Source organism: Gallus gallus, chromosome 1 (assembly GCF_016699485.2).
Source record: "Gallus gallus isolate bGalGal1 chromosome 1, bGalGal1.mat.broiler.GRCg7b, whole genome shotgun sequence".
In the NCBI taxonomy this organism is placed as follows: Eukaryota; Metazoa; Chordata; class Aves; order Galliformes; family Phasianidae; genus Gallus; species Gallus gallus.
In genome coordinates this window covers 11,711,963-11,725,081 of record NC_052532.1, presented here as the reverse complement: position 1 = coordinate 11,725,081, position 13,119 = coordinate 11,711,963, and positions in this window count along the sequence as shown.

Here is a 13,119-nt window from a genome sequence, read left to right as displayed (position 1 = left end):
ACAGAGTAATGTTTTCACTTAACGGACATTGAGTTCATTGCAATTTTATGTTTTCCAAATAAATGAATTGATGCAAGACACTGAGTTCTGGAAAACTAAATATTGAAGCAAAATACTAATTATGTGTAAATGAAAGAATATTGCCAGTCTTAGGCAACAGAATATAGGAATAAAATGAGACAAAAACTCACATGGTTGAATGTATTAATTTCCTGACTGAGAGCTGCGTAACAGCTCCGTGTCCGTCACCTATAAACATCACAGTGCAGCCACTGAAATGTTGGCAGTCGGAAAGGACTTGTATATAATAGCACATCCAATATCTGCTATTATTGTAATGTCAGATGATGTGCTGTCTTTAGGCACTTCCCACTTGTGAAAGCACTCTACCTGAGCGCTGAGCCCTAGGGAAATGACTTGAATAACAGAAAAAATTGTTCTTACTGCACTGTTAGACACAGTGATGGCACCCATTTGCAGGAGTTAAACGAAGTTCAACCAGCGATGTGTCTGAATTTAACCTTCTTTTAATCTCAGCTTATAGCAAATCCAGTTACTTTTCAGCAGAATACAGCTACTTACAGCAGAACAGCATTTTCAGAGCTCTGTACTTCTGTCATCGGTGAGCTGAAGCTGAGTAAGGAGCTGTTTGCGTGGGGTTTACCAACATCAGGTCTCCAAATGAATGACAGCTAGAGCTCACTCCTTCGTGGTTTGTGAGCTGCCTGACTTGCAGAGCTGTTCATTTTAGTTGTGCCACCTCAGCACACTGAGCCCTATTACCCTTAGTGTATCTTCATGAAGCCAGTGTTGTTACTCTAGGGACTCATCAGATCATCTGTGGCCATGACACTGGGAAGGAGAAAAAAGGCCTAAAATGTTTTTATGTTTGTAGCCCTTCTGATTCAGGTTCTTTAAACATTTACTTTGTTTTCTAAGAGTGATCTGTTATAAATTGTCACTGATGTGGTGCAAAAAAATGAAGTACGACTTTTCCCGAAGATTTTTTCTATGAATATCATCAAGCTCCTGTTTCCTGAGATACTTTAGTAATAATAGACTGAACTGATTTGTACCTCTGATGCTCAGTAATCATCAGTAACCCTGTCATGAAGGATGTTACTACAGTATCTTTGGGCTGCAATTTGGTGATCATTTGCATTCAACTCGGCTATACTTCATCCCTTGCTGATAATTAATTGTCAGCACACTGCAGTCCATTAAAGATGTGTGAGACTTTGAGACATAGCTTGGATCTCATATTGTATTAGCACCAGGCAGGCTTTATCTTATGGGACAAAGAGAGCAAGTGCTTCACTTGCAGGTAATTGAACTGCTTATCATTATTATGATTGATTCATAGAAGTTGCTGCAGAAAGCAATTAAATAGTACAATAAAATAATAGGTGTGATTCTGGATGAACTTTTAATTATAGTTGGAAATGCTCTAAATCTGAATACTTTAGTTGAACTTCCCCATTTCTATTCTCCAGATGTTCTTTTCACATGATAGACTCACTACTGATATTTGTTGGGATGGAATTCTGTCTGTAACATTGAATCCTCAAATGACAGCATTTTCCCACCATTTGAAATTTCACCTTAGGCACCAGCTGGCTTATATTTTGACAGACCTCCATTCACACAATGGTGCTGAGAAAAGGCAACTATTTCATGTCAAAGAAGAGAGTTCAGCTCTAATCAGAGTTATCTAATGACAACAGCAAAAGTCATCCAAAGACAAACAAAATGTAGAAATGTGTAGAACTGAGAACAAACTTATTCACAGTTTTAAGCAGACTGGCAGGCTCATATACCAGATGTTATCAGCAATGCAATCAGATAGATTTATTGGATTGCTCATTTTTAATATGTAAAGTACTGCAATAGATAAATTTGCCCCAGGCATGTATACCATGAAGAACATTATTGTCCTTTAACAATGAAAGTCCTTAAATGATTATTTTGTATTTAATTTACTGTAATCTCTAACATTACTTTAAAGGCTGCCATTGTATGAGTTGTTTTCTCCTTCTTTATTTACTGATCAGAAACAAAATGGTGAACTGATTGCTACCTCAGACACATGTGAAATATTTTTATACAGAATTTCCTCTGCTCCTTCCAAATATATCTGCTCATCTGAATGATTTGTAAACTTTATTCCTTGTCTGCCTGGAGAATTAGGGAAAACTCTTGCAAGTCATAATAATTGACACTTCTAACAAATCATCATTATCAAAAGATTTGTTTGCTTGGAAGAAAGCTGCAACCAAAAGATGAAGGAAAAAAAATTGTTTTTTTTCGCTCCTGTATCTCTATGGATTTCACACCAACCAATAAAGGTATTTGTTGTCTCTATGAAGTATGTCCACATACATTTTTCAGTGCCGCCTTGAACACAGTGAAAACTGTTCATCCTTTTTTCTTGTGGCATTTTAAAAAAACTTCTGAAAACATTTGCAGCGGCCGTGCAGCTATATTGCTCCCATGTTTGAAAACTGGCTTTAAAAGTATGATTTGGTTGTACAGAATCCATTGACAAAGCACAGAGGCTGGATCCAAAACAGTGTCTGCAGGTTTGGGCCTCATTTCCCATTAGATGTACAGTATTATCACATGCCATCAGGAACTTGTCAACTGCAGCCTACAGCTATAGTCATTGGCGGCCATGAGGTGTATCACAGGATAAGGCCAGATTGTTCCTAGTAAAGTTTCAGCACAGCTGGTGAATGTTGAACCACCCACCCACCTGAATTCCCTGGAGTTTCCCAACTGTATGGATTCAACTGAACATGAAGGTGACAGGTGTAGCATAGCCAGGGTGTACCTAATGATTATACTTCAGCTAAAATGACTTTATTTCTCCTTAGAACCCAAGGAATTGCTATGACATAAATTGCTATGTATAACACTGAAGAAGTTCTCCATACCGATCAATCTAAGTGCAATTTATGTGCAAGAACCATGAAATGAAGCTAAGTTATTCTGGCACCCAATAAGTGAATTAGATGACATTTTTCTTTGATTGAAAGCCCACAACTCTTTAATTATAGAGCATCAGTCCAAACCCATCTTCATTTCATGCATTTTGGGTTGACCATAATGGGGTTTTTTTTGTTCTTATTTGGATTAAATTTTCAGATTGCTTCTTCATCCTGAGCCTCATGCAAAAACTTATAAAACTGACCTGCCAACACAAATATCACTCTCAGTAACGTCTCAAAAGTATAGGGACTGTTCATCATAACATAATTCTGATCCACAAGGATGTCTCATATCTACCAAAAAGAGACACTAAATGATTTCAAGTGTTTCTGATATCACTTTCATTTTTGAATTTGCTAATGTGTCTTGAAGTCATTATTTGAATTGGGGCTTTTCTTCTCTCTCTTTTTTTTTTTTTTTTTTGGAATACAAAGAGTAGTCTTCAAAGACAGGTACTGAACTTTCCAGGTTGTTTGTTGTTCTGCCAATTACCTTGGCATCTCCAGAAGCCCATGCATAAATCACTAAGACCCACAAAAGCAGTTTTTCTACTCCCTATGGAAACACTATTCAATGAACTTTCTTATTTGTTTCTGCAGAATTTCACTCCTGACAAACCATCAGTGTAACACCAGCTATTTCACCATGTTGACAGATTGTTTCCAATGTACAAGGGACACTGAATGAATCAAAACAATTGGGAAGAGTGACAATCACTACACTCTGTCAAGAAGACAGCTTGGAGGGTATAACTGAGGTGATATATTTTAATCATCAAAGTAGCAACATGTGTTTGTTGACAAGAAAATTTTGTATTAGCCAGAAAAATATTCTTTATTGCAGGTCAGATTATACTGATACAGGAAATGGTGCAAATTAAAGAAAGACCACTCACTCCTGATAATTAATAACCTAATTTAAAAGCAGGACTTTGTTACAGTTCTAACAGAATTTTCTTTTTCTTTTTTCCTCCCTTTACTTTTTTCCATCAAAGTATGCTTTCATAGTTATTATTTCTGGAAAATATCTGCCTTTTCATGGGCAGTATTGACTCATTTTTTATTCCCTTAGGAAGGCACTAACATTTCATCCAGAAAGTCTATAAAATAAATTTTCCATTGGATTTTTTGGATGAGTTTACTTACACAATTAAAAATAAATGAAAACTTTCAGAGCCCATTTTGAGGTTTGCTCTCTCAATAAAATACACTGAGATCCATGCTGGCAACTTCTGTTAATACTAATGCAGGTTATTAGGTATGTCTTCCCCAGGCACTGAGAGAAGAGTTTTGTGCTTATTTTCTAGTGAAGTGAACAGAAGTGAATGACATAGCTTCTGGAAATGTGAATTAGGTATAGTTATGAAGGAAAATGGAAAAGGCTGTTTTCAGAGGGTACTGTGTAAAGGTGGTAGAAGTTACAAAATCAATGGATGTGGCAGAGTACTAGATGAAAAAGTGACCTTGGCTGATATACGTGTTGTAGCAGGTGTTGTTTTTGATAAATTGCTTTTGTAAATCAGGGGGAATGATGTACTATCCCACCTGAGACAAAAAGTTTAAGCACTCCTGATGAACTTTATAAATGCCAGAAAGCAGATGCACATTGGGACTGTTAACATTTGCATACTTTATTGTACAACTGAAACATAGAAATCATGTTGATAAAACCTCTGATGCTCAGTGTGGAGAACCAGCCTTCATAACATGTTGAAAGAAGCCTCATGTCTGACACCGTTAGTAAGAACAAGTTTACACAAATTGTACAAAAAGTGTCACAGGAATCTTGCCCATACTTTTGTACACTGTACGTGGATTTCAGTGAATGTTTTGTGGGCAAGTCTTGTACCCTTTATTTATTTATTTATTTATTACCAGTTTTCAGGTATTTGATTTGCTTTTCTGTAGTTTGCTTATGTACAGATCTGTTCATTTTACCAGAAATCTAAGTGCATGCATACTATGCTGTATTGCTACCACGACCTGATTTTCCATCTGATTCAGGCTGTATTCTACCCTTATCCCGACTGGCTCAATATTGCAGTGGGAAAGAACAGGAAGTTATCCGGGCATTTGCTTTTCATAGATCAGCTTGTGTTTCCACAATCTGACAAACTAGAAAGACACTTAAAATCTTTCATATTTACCTACATCTTCAGTAAGGCTATGTCAAAAAAACACTGCTAGAAAATATATATAAATTTATATGAATTGTATGTAAAATGGTGGAACTATACTTTAAATTCTTTGCTGTTTACTTTCTGAGATTTACTCTTGTCTTCCATTGACATTATGCTTGAATTCCTTAAGACTGGTCAATGGCATCCTGATCTGCACCAGAAGTAGTTGGCCAGCAGGACCAGGGAAATTACTGTCTCCATGTACTCGGTGCTGGTGAGACCACATGTTGAGCACTGGGTTCACTTTTAGGCCCCTCACTACAAGAAAGATATTGAGAGGCAACAGATAAAAACGAGAACACAGGACATTCCATACAAACATAAGGAAGAGCTCCAGTTGTGGAGTCTCCTTCTCTGAAGATATTCAAGAGCTGCCTAGACACTTTCCTGTGTAATGTGTGGGCATGGTGCTTAAGGACATGGTTTAGCAGTGAGCTTGTAGGGTTCCATAGATGGTTGGAATTGATGATCTTAAAGGTCTTTGTTTTCCAGCCAAAATGATTATTTGATTCTATGATTCTATGATATCACAACATACAGATGTCATGATTAAGGATTTCTGTTAAGAAAGCTTTAGGATGAACAAGGATCACAGAGCTGGTAGAGAGATGAATAAATACAAGTTACTTAAGAAAATGAAACTTTTAGTCGCACCATAAATCTTGGGGTTTTTTTACATATAAAAGATTTTGTTTTCATCAAAGAACATAAGCTATACACTGAATCTGAAGTATACCATACAGGAAAGTCAAGCAGGAATCACTATGGCAGAGTAAACCTACTCAAAATTGTCTGGGCACTGAAAGGAATGGTGGTTATTCAGTCAAACTAGGTGTATTTGAGACTCTTACATGCCATACATTAGGAAAATGCATATCTCTAGTTAGGGATACAGTTAAAACTCAAAGTTGAGAAATCTTATGTTTAGACAGAGAGGAGTGTATGCAATTATTTCTCATGTTCTCTGCTTATGCATTGATCTTACTAAATTTTACTCTGGATTTAAGCTCTAACTATCCCCCACATCATAATCACTGAAATTTTCTTTAATTTAATTAGTTTTACAGAGGTTTTACATTTGACATAAATCTTTCCCATAATTATTGAAAGGACTGACAGTCCTGGACTATGTTCCAAGCAGCCAGTGAGACCCCAAAGCTGGGAGACTTTCCCTGCCTGCCAGTTGCCTGGTAGCCAACATATCCCTTGTGCCATGTCATCACTTTAACAAGGGTTTCTTCATGGTCATGTAGAAACATTGTGCGGCTCAACACACTAAACCAAAACAAATCAGGACTTACAGCTCATCTTCATCATGTTACAATGCCACTGAAAACTAAAATACCACAGTGACATGGTACAGCTGCATGTGAATGCAGCACCGCAAAGCCAATAAATAGGATACTGTGAGGTTTTTTTGGTGCATTTTTTTTTTTCTGTGATAGATACTGTTGTGATGAATACCTACTTGGAAAGAGTACACATCACCTATTTTTAAAACTAATGCCATATAGATGAAAGGGATGGATCAGAATAATCTAAGAACAGCTGCATACTGGCCAAAAATATCCTAGGTGAAAAGCATTTGAAACATTTAACGTTTGTTAAGCAAAGAAAAAGGTAACAGTGTAATGGAGCAGCAACAAAACTACTGCACTTGTGAATGATGCCAACTGCTAAACCAGGGCTAGGTGGACTTTAATACCTCCTTCACAGATTTGCAGCTGTGTCCACTTTTAGCTCTAAAACATCAAGTTCAAGGTTAAATCTTTATTTACTATCAAGAAGGAAAAGAAATAAAAAGTGGAGGTAGATTCTCATTTACACCCTATACTCTGTATCCCTGCTGTGGACATATGCATCCAGAGTTCAAGCAAACAATTTCATCTAATTTTCTGTCTGATCTGAATCTCCTTCCCTTGTGTAACTGGGAAGCTTTCTTACTGCTGGACTACAAAAATAACATTTCCTCCTGGTAGTGTTGTACGACATACAAAACACATTAACATTCAGCTAAAGCAGACTGCAGTTCAGGTGTGTCTGGTGAGGTGATGAAAACCTGGAATGGAAATACAAATATTTGCTAAGAGTCAAAGAGGAAATAGCATGCAGCAATCTCAAAGCAATAACAAATGCTTTCATTGGCATGTGGGGCATGCTGGGTTAGACCCCAGCCAGACACTGTGGCAGGGGAAGAAAGCAACAGGACTGACAGCAGCAATTACAGTGATTGGCCTGCTGCAGGAACACTTACTAGAGTCAGACAGATAATACTTGCAAAGTAAAATTAAGCAAATTATGGCTTTTTAAGCTTCAGGACACTTTTGTGAGATTACTGAATAATGAAATGTTTATTTTGCCCTCCAGAGATACCAAGGGCTGCTATCAGAGCGCAGGTTGCCCTTGTGGAAGTGTCTCCAGGCACATCTGGACACAGTGTTGCTCAGGGTGCAGGTGGCAGGGTTACTGCCCAGTGCCCCACCATGCCAAGCACTTCACACCCAAAATGTTTTCTTACAGTCTGATGATAGGCTAGTCACCATTTTTGGAAACTGACTGACTTCCCATTTCCTATGCAAGAAATGTGTGTGTAAATATATGTGTATATTCATTTTTCAACATACAAGCAGATAGGTATATGTCTATATTTAAACTCACATAGAAATGGATGTACAAATAAGCACAGATACTTCACAGCCTACAGTTTCAAAGTCCTCTACAGGGTCATCACCGGTCCAAGAAGAAGGAAGCACAAGGCTGCACCCTACGATGGGTATCTTCCCACAGCTATTGGCAGATGGTTGCCTGCCACATGAGCTACACATGCTTCCTTTTCCTTAGGCCAATGATGTCCTTGTAGAGAGCTTCAGAACTCTGGGATGAGTGACAGAAGATGGAGAAGTCAGTGATGCCCACTGATCTGCTCATGATCCTGTCCAGGAGTGCAGTCAATGAAATGGCAAGGGGTACAGCAGGACTGGTGGGCAGGATCCATTGGAGAGGCTCACAAAGGCCACAATCACTAGGTAGCTGAGGTTATAGGGCCTCCTCTCCCTCTGTGGCTTTACCAGTCCCTGTTTGCTCCATGGCACATTCTGCTTCTGCTGAAACCCCTTCCTGTGCTGGATAGGACTATTTTTGAGCCTCTCTCTCAGGAGCGTGCTGGTTTCAGGTATGTCTCATTGTACCCTCAGGAGCTATGATTCTATGATTCTATGGTGTTTTCTAGTCTGCCCCAACACTGTGAGTCAGCGGAACTCAGTCTTTGTTTATACTTTATATCCAGCTGTCCTGAGAAGTGGCAGGTATATATGGGCTAGGATCCTGATGACCTGTTGCAACAAGTCTCAGCAATACATGTAAATACTGTAGTCCTTTTCCTGCTGGTATTTTGCACTGTGTTCACATTCTCTCCCCATCATAACAGTACAAGCATTTTTACTACAATCTTTCACATCCCAAGAAAATCCCTCAGCTTCTATTTACTAATACATTTTAGCCATTTTACTATGAGCTGGCAAAAAAATGACAGCTACCTCTAAGGATTCATACATTTTATTCTCAAAAGTTTCCAAGCCTGTGGTGTTGCCTCTCAGTATTCAGCGTTATAGTATAATATCTTCACTTTCTTGGCACAAAATTACAAATGAATATTACAATTCATTTCCTTCTATGCTATCAATTTGTCTATAAATTGTAATCTAATCCAGTCTTCATATTCTGTTTTACTGGATTCTTGTGAGCTTTATGTTGTATTTCCCTGCTTTGTCACTGTACATTACTCACTTCACATTTTCTCTTTTATCCAAGAAAAACTGGGAAGAAGTTTGAGGGGAAGGCAAATTGAAAGGACAGACAGACAGACAGAAAGAAACCCGGCAAATAGTGCAAGAGATAATTGATTTCATTTGTAATTAATATTTTAAAATACACTTCTACTGACTCTTCTGCAGCTGACTATTGCCCAAAATTAATGGTATATTGATCAGCGCCATACAGATAATAGGTAATTCAGTTCCACAAATACACTGTTTTGAGAAAGTTGAGGTATTCCACTGAGCTGTGGAAGAATCAGGCAGACCAACATGAAAATTCTGCTATAAAGAACTGTGTCGTCTCAGTGTAATTTTATGAAACAGGTACACAAACAAAGGGAAACATTACCCCAAGGTAGGTACATCACTGTGACAATATTAATGTAAAGTTTTCTATTTCCATCAGATCTTCTTGTCAAGCAGCCTGGTTATATCTACAGGGTCATTGTTGGCCCAAGGAGAATGAAGCCTGGGTAGCACAACGCTGCACTCCATAAACTGTCTCACACAGAGCGGGCAGCTCCCCAGCCATGAGAAGAAAGATGCCCACTGCCTATCCTGCATGAAACTCACCTGGAATTGGAGTTTATGTCTTGTGGATCCATAAGATCAGAGCTGATCAGAAACAGAACCATTCTTCTGGTTCACACGATCTTTTCTGCAAATTCTCTAGGGGTTTTTCCCTACTTCTCCACATATGTTCTCCTGCTGTTGGCATGTTGCCCTGGATTTCCATTTTGACAGGCCATGTTGCCTGTGCCTGGCATCCCCAGGCAGAACCCTACGGCTTCCCCACATGTCCTTGTGGGCAGGGACTGATGCAGGCTGCTGCCACTGTTGGAGATCATGCAGAGCTCCTTGGCAGCCTCCTGTGATAGGTCCTTTAGCTTAGGTCATTCTCCAACATACTTGTACATCAACTATATTTATATGCTATATATGCACACATACATATTCTTATATATATATATATATATAGTATCCATGAATAAATAAAATGTATATTTATGTATATTCATACACTTTTTTGTTTATATATTTATGTGGAGAAAAAAAATGCATATGTATAAATGGACATATCTTTAGACAGAATCAATTCACAGTGCAAAGGAAAGGGGCAACCAACTAAAGGGAGGTCTCAGCTAATGTGGACGCACTCTGCTATTTAAAAGTGAAAGATGGTGTACCACATGTCACATATTTTAAGTTCTTTACTATGAGGGTGGTGAGGTGCTGGAACAGGATGCCCCGTCCCTGGAGGTATTCAAAGCCAGGTTGGGTGAGGCCCTGGGCAGCCTGGTCTAGTATTAAATGTAGAAGTTGGTGGCCCTGCCTGTGGCGGGTGGGTTGGAGCTTCATGATCTTTGAGATCCCTTCTAACCCAGGTCATTCTGTGATTCTCTGATATCTCTGTATTCATGAACTGCAAATTTTGCTACTAGAAGTGAGTAAACCTTATTTCTCACAACCATCAGCTGGCAATTCCCTAGATCTTGATCCCTTAGCTTGCTGGATCTCCAAGTAGAAGATTTTTCTTAAAAGGAAAGATGTTTCTTAATTAAGAGATGTAAGTTCAGAGCTTCTTGCCAATTGCAGCCCTCAAACGTGATTTTAAGAAGTCACTTAACTGCTTTGCAACTTGGTTCTCCTTTTATAAATTATAGGTACACTTTTCTCTTGGCCATTAAGCTTTTCAGCTTCAATGACCTGGGATGTTTTACTGAGGAGTGATAAAACACTCTCTAGAATGGACACTCATATTCAATTGGAATTTCTATATAGCATAATGAAGAATAATAGCAGTACACTGTTCTCTGGGATCAAACTGTAGAAAGGAGAAGAATTATAGCACAATGCCTCTGTAGTATCAGTTCACATCTGTTTGTGCTCTGAGGCTAGAGAAAAGTATGAATCATTGCTTGAGGTGAGCAGCGTCATCTGTGCTTGCTTTGCTCAGAAAGAAAAGAAAACCTTGTTACATATGAGAACACACTGATAATTAGTGTTTTGGGATTCTGTAAAAATTGTTGTCATACTGTTAGCAGAGTTCAATTTCTGTGCAAAACAGAAAGGTGGTAACATTTCACTTTCAATGATGCCTGGCAGGAATGTTGTTGGATTTTGTAATTATGAGTTCCAGAATACCCAAAGAAGAAAATGAACTATAAGAAACAATAATTACCAATGAGAAAACAGCAAGAACTGGACAACAGAAAGAAAGAATAAGGTCTGTCCTTATTGAGGCAATATGTATTAGTGGAGCTGAGTTCACATCTTAGTATGGACACAGTGATTTGCAGTGTTTGCATACACTCATTTGCAAGGTAAATATTAGGGCAGAGCTTAAAGTTTACCCTAACCTCACACTAATTGACTAATAGCATAACGAACAAGTGTTTGGACAACCAACAAGATTAGACTCTGTTCACCTTTTCAACCTTCTGTAATTGGGACTAGTGCTTGATAATGAAGTTATCCAGACCGAGGAACTCCTCAGCACTTTATTTTATTTTATTTTTTGTAGAAGAGCTGGAATGGGAGCTGAGAGCTGCTGGGGAGCGGCTGCGAATGTGCTATTGATTTCTCTCCTACTGTTACTATGAATGAGAAATGCCTTGTAAAGCATTCCCATTTAGGTGGAAATCAGAGTTTTTTTTCCAGCAAAGTGCAACAGCACCACCAGAGTGCTCCTAGAATAAATGAGGTTATTTTCTTCAAGGAATCATTTTTGGTCAGCTGTGCCAGTGAAACTGTACAGAGCTCCATATTTTTCAACCTTACCTAGACTGAATTGCTGGATTTGAAGTCACTAATGTTATAATGCTGTCTGAATGCCACCAGAGGTGTGGATCCAATATAGCAGTATATTTGTCTGCAGCGGTATGTGGCAGAGCTGTCTGCACCACATCAGCCTTCCCACTTGGCAGGATGAGGTGGCATCAAAGAGGCCTCATTTGCCTGGGGATTCCCACAGGGCAGCAAAGCACATGGAGTCTGAGCAGCGTGAACTGCACCTGGTATCAAACACCACAGACTACTCCCAGTTTGAAGTGTTCTCTGGGGAGATTTGGAGGAGGAGGGGATTCTGTTTTCCCTGAATAGTCAAGGATTTCATAGGAAATAAGCAGCTCGTTTTGTGATCAGTGCTATGCTTTCAGCCTCTCAGCAGAAGTGCCCCACGTTTTGGACACTGCTCTGACTGATTTTACCATTTCTAGGGAACATGTTCAAACAGGAGTTAAAATGAGTCTTGCACCATCCCAGTAAAATTTCAAAATTGAATTGTAATACCTTCATATCTTAAAAGATAGAACTCTACATCAAATCTGTGTGACTGCTGAACTGCATTTGTTTAGCTTTCACAGAAATTTTTCTCAGTGCTCACCTTATTATAAAATGTGATGCTTCCAGAGGTGTAATTGTAGTAGACTGCTTAAAAATTCATTCATCCTACTCTTATTACCTTTACTAGATGAAAGAACAGCAGTAACTAACCAGATGTTGCTGCACATATTTGTGTTTGTTTGTGAAACTTTATATTTTAAACTATTTTACAGAAACACAAAGTAAAATAGCATCACTGTAGAAACAGCTAAGTGGGAATAATAGAGCATTGCATTTTTATTGTTACCAGTTTTAAATAAATAACGGTGAACATGCTTACTGTATAAATACGAAGTCTATATCAAAACAGCAAATTGTTTCTTGCAATCATCCTTTTCAAAAATTTATTCTCTGTAGTTGCTTGTATACTCAGCTGCAATATCAGATTAGTGTTTAACAGCATGCACAGCTACAAAAGTGTTTCCAACTCCCATTTGCATGCACTAAAGGAATCCAAAGGTTGTGGTGCAATGCCCTGGGCTTTGATGTGCTTTATGAAGTAATAGTAGAAGGGTTTAAAATTTTACAGAGGAAATGATTCAGTAATACCATCTTAGGTGTATTTTTTAGGTTACAGATCAAAATAAATTAGGGTTAAAATGTAGCAGTTTCAATAAAACGTAAAGTTTATGAATAGCTGTGTAATTAAATACATATGAATAGGAAGACACTTTACCTCCATTGACTTTGCAATGTTACCAGAATTTAGGATCTTGGAGACTGTTTCCATGAGGATGAAAATACGATGATCAG